The sequence below is a fragment of the Pteropus vampyrus genome, unplaced genomic scaffold (assembly GCF_000151845.1).
Source record: "Pteropus vampyrus isolate Shadow unplaced genomic scaffold, Pvam_2.0 Scaffold31, whole genome shotgun sequence".
NCBI classification, from domain to species: domain Eukaryota; kingdom Metazoa; phylum Chordata; class Mammalia; order Chiroptera; family Pteropodidae; genus Pteropus; species Pteropus vampyrus.
In genome coordinates, this window is record NW_011888812.1 from 10757817 (window position 1) to 10762660 (window position 4844).

Sequence of the window (4844 nt, forward strand, 5' to 3'; positions counted from 1 at the left end):
GCTCATGAAACTGAGGGAATGTTTTGGACTCCCTGCCATGTCATGTGGGATTCACTACAGTTCAACCAGCTCACAGGTGTGTTGACTACTTTCTGTTTGTCCTCCAAATAATCATTTTCTTTTTCTAATTCTTAATTCCTTCTATCTGCTTTCCTTGGTTTTATTTAGTTGTTCTTTTTCTAACTTCTTAAATTAGATGCTGTATTAGTTTTCTATCGCTGCCATAATAAATTACTGCTTAGTGGCTTAAAATAACACAAATTTATTATGTCACAGTATTGAATGTCAGAGATCTAGTTGGCTTGTCTGAGTTCTCAACTCTGGGTTCTGCAAGGCTGAAATCAGGTGTTGGCTCACTGGGTTCTTATCTGAAGGCTCTGGGGTGAAATCTATTAGGCTCATTCAGATTGTTGGCCAATTCAAGTTCAGTTTCCTGTGGTTATAAGACCGAGGTTCCCTTTTCCTTGCTGGCTGTTATCCAGGGGTTGTCTTCAGTGTCTAGAGGTTGCTAATATTCCCGGGCTCAGGGCCCCCTTCTTCCAAATTCAAAGCCAGCAATGGTGGGTGAAGTCTTATCTCTGACCTCCCCTGCTAATCTCTTTTGCCTCTTCTTCCATGCTATCTCTCTGATAAACTGTTCCGTCTTTCTCTTATTTTTTAAGATTTCATGGGATTACACCCGATCTCCCTGGATAATCTCATTTTAAAGTCAGCTGATTAAATAATCTAAATTCCATCTAGAAGATCCTTTCCTAGCAGTACCTAGATTTGTGTTTGATAAAATAACCAGAAGACAGGCCTCTTTGGGGAGATATTTAGAATTCTGCCTACTATAGATGCTTATTTCATTGTTACCCTTTCTTATTCATTACTGTAAGTATTTAAGTATGAACTTTCATTTGAGCACTGTGTTAGCTTGTAGATTCTAATATGTTCTTCAGATGTTAGCAATTTTGGTTTTGATTTCTTCTTTGACCAAAGATTTGTTTGAAAGAGCTTTTTGATTTCTCAGGGGCAGTTTTTGTTTTCACCTTCCAGATAATATTATTCATTACTAGTTTTGTTTTGTGTTCAGAAAATGTTGTCTTTTCTATTTCTACTTTTTTAGAATTTTATAAATTAATTTATTGCTCTGTGGCTTAATATATGAGTGATTTTGGGGAGTGTTCCATGAGCATTTGCAAGGGTATGTATTTTTTTTCAGGTTTTAGTGTTTTGTGTGTGTGTGTGTGTGTGTGTGTGTGTGTGTGTTTTAACTTACTTTTTGTCCACTTGATCAAAGAAAGGTGAAATAAAATCTCCAATATTAATGTATATTGGTTAATTCTTCTTGCATTTCAAGTAGTTTTTCTCCTTATGAATGTTAATACAATGTTATTTGGTATAGAGAATTTGTAACTATTAGAGCTTAATTGTATATTGCTCTCTTTCAGTCAATTTGTCTTGTAAAATGCTTTTGGCCTTGAATTCTCTCTTATCTGATATTAAGGCTATGGCCCTTTATTATTTATTTGCAGTTGCCTATTGCTCCTCTGTCTTTTCTTTTATTTTCAGTCTTTCTTAGTTACTTCGTTTTAGGTGAGTCTCTTGTATATGCCATATAATTTGTGGGCTTTGTTTTGTGATTCAACTTCAAAATCTATTTTCTTCTGATAGAATGAATTTAGCCAATTTATATTTCTTGATATGAGAAATGTTTGTACTTCTATTATACTTTACAATTTTTTTTATAACATTAAAAAAAGTGATTACGATTTTTAAATAGCTTTTTGCCAATGCATTAAAAATCAACTTTTACTGTATGAACTATTTGCTTTGTAGGCGTGTGTGGGTATATTTGAAAGGTTTCTATTTTAGACATAGTGGTTACGTTTGTGACCACAGCTTCATATACTATACCTTATTCTCTCCTTAGTAGATAGTCTCTATTGATTCCCTACTCAGAGCAATGCTGAAATAAATTTATATTCACTTCTTTCCTTTCCCCATCTCTATCACCTTCCTGCCTTCCGAGTTCCCCATAATTGTACATTTCATATTCCATAGTATTTACCTTTATACTTTTAACCTTTAAATATATTTCTATTTCTATTACTTGACTTATCAGCTTTTTTTTTAGTATGCAACTTTTATTGCATCTTTAAAATATCAGAAATAAGTTTGAGGAATCATCCGACATCGTGGTGTTTCTGTAGCTGGACAACTTAGGCCTTATTCATTAGCCTGCTGAACTGTTCTTTTTTCAGAAACAGATACCATTAAAATCCTTGTTTTTAATAGCGTGGCTTGTTGAATCAAAGCAGCTGAATTTGATACAAGCTCAGTGCCATTTCCTTCAAGAATTAACTTATTTTTCTGGGCTTGAGATACTGAACAAGCAACACCCGACCTCATCCGAACCCTACAGATGTATTTTTCACCCAAGAAATTTCAGATTTCAACAAGAGAACCCTTCTCCTGAAAAATATTGACGGGGTAGTGAGCATACACAGACCTCAGCTTGTAACGGAAGCCCAGCGTAACACTCTTGATCATATTCTGTACATGACTACACATGGCGCGAACAGTAGCCAGTCCCTTTCTATTTCCCCACCATTTGGCAACTCAAATCTCTTCTTTTTTCCAAGGAGACTGAGTTCTACAATGTGACTGAAGTCCCTCCGCAGGGTGCCTCTGGGGCTCTTCACAATAACTGCACGTCCCTTCAGAGTGACATCCGCATTTTCTGGAATGTCAATAGTCGGATTGCTGAGAGCGGTCTTCATCCTCACAATAGATACAGCAAAGAGCTTATTTCTTTTGATGTAATCAGCATGGTCACACTATTTTTTACCTTTACTCGTCTTTCTTCCTCAGCTATTATGAATATAATTTATGCATTGCTAGATTTATAATATTTTCATTCCATTCTACAACAATAAATGTCCAAATTTTAAAAAGTCTCTGGTCTAGAATAAAATAGAATAGCTGTATTATTCTCTGTGAGTCCTCTTGATGTCGTCGTCTCTGTTCATCTCTTGGTTGGTTGACTAAAGTTCATCCTCTGGTAGGTCTTTCAAAAAAGGAGAATGAAAAATATATTCCTTTAGTATATGCATATAAAATGTTTTATCTTTTTTGCCTGGATGCCTTAATTTCACCTTGAATTTCAATAACTTTACTAAGACATGTCTTAGTGCAGTTTTATTTTTGTTGTTAATTTTTCTGAGACAAGGTGTGATCTTTCAATACACAGATTCAAGAATTTTCTTATGCTGGGAAGATTGAATTATATCTTCTTTTCAAAAATATAATATTATGTTTTCCATAGATATTCTATTTACTTAATTCAAAAACAAAAACAACCATGAAAGGTAAGGACTGTTAATTAAACCAGGTTATGAAACAGTATATAAAATATGATCTCATTTTAACAAAAAACACTTTTTAAAAAGAATTCAAAAGATTAAAAACTAAAGTGTTAACTCTATGATCATTTCTGAGTGATGGAAACGTTTTGTTTTTATTTCCTTATTTTTGTTTAACTGAATTTATAATTTTCTATAATAAATCTGCATTGTTTTTACAATAAATAAAGGTAAAAATCAAACAATTTTACTTGTTTCTTATTTATTCTCTTGGTGTTTCTTTGTGTAAACACAAGCAAATTCAAATATATATTGATATTCAATCCTTACACAACATGTAGCATTTTTATCGTACGTACTGTTTTATACCGTATTTTTTTTATTTGAAAACATATTCCATAGAATATTCTAGGCCAAAAAACAAATCTCAATAAATTTAAAAGAACTCAAATCATACAACATATAAACTTCAAAATGGAATTAAATTAGAAATAAAACAAGAAGAAATTTAGAAAATCCCTAAATACTTGGAATTTAAATAATATATTTCTAAGTAATACATGGATCAAAAAGAAATGACAAAGGAAATTAGAAAATATCTTCAACTGAATCAAAACAAAAACATAATACATTAAAATTAATGGGATATAAAGGAAAGGAATGGGAAATAAAGGAAAATTTATAGCTTCAAATATTAATTCTAATCAGCTTCTACCTCAGGAATCTAGAAAAAGAAGAGCAAATAAAATCTGAAGTAGAAGAAAGGAAATAATAAAGATCAGAGTGAAAATTGATCAAACAGTAAACAGAAACAATAGAGAAAATCAATGTAACCAAAAGTCAATTCTTTGAAAAAGATAACACAAATTTTAGCTAGACCCACCACTAAAAAAAAAAGAACGAATTACCCAAATTACAAATGTAATAGGGGATATCAACATAAACCCTGCAGAAATGAAAAAAGGTTATATAAAGGAATATTATGGACAAATTCATACCAACAAATTAATTTAGATGAAATGGACAAAGTCTTATAAAGACACAAATTATCAAAACTGATTCAAGGAGAAATTGAAAAACTAATTAGACGGTAACAAGAAAATAAGTAGTAATTTAAAATCTTTCCACAAAGAAAAACCTTGGCCCAAATAGTTTTGCTTAAAAGTTCTATCAAATATTTAGGAAAAAAATATCAATTTTGCAAAATTCTTTCAAAAAATAGAGGGGAAGAATACTTCTCAACTCATACTATGAGCCTTATATAACCTTGATATCAAAGCCAGTGGATTCTGGCCAATGAGGCATAAGCAGAAATCCTCCCCTAGGGCTTTTGGGAAGGTTTACTGACATTGAAAAGAGACACAATCACCAGTGATGTCATATGAACAGCAAGTGCCCCGATGAGAAGGTGCTTTTCTGTAGTAATCCTTCCAAAACCCACACACCCCGCCTCCAAATCGTGAGAAAACATAAGACAAACCAATTTGAAGACCATTT

At 32.5% G+C, this 4844-nt stretch overlaps 1 pseudogene; it reads right to left on the reverse strand.

Annotated features, from left to right (window-relative positions):
- Window positions 1-2211: 2211 nt before the first annotated feature.
- LOC105290046 lies at window positions 2212-2766 on the reverse strand (annotated as a pseudogene).
- Window positions 2767-4844: the final 2078 nt, after the last annotated feature.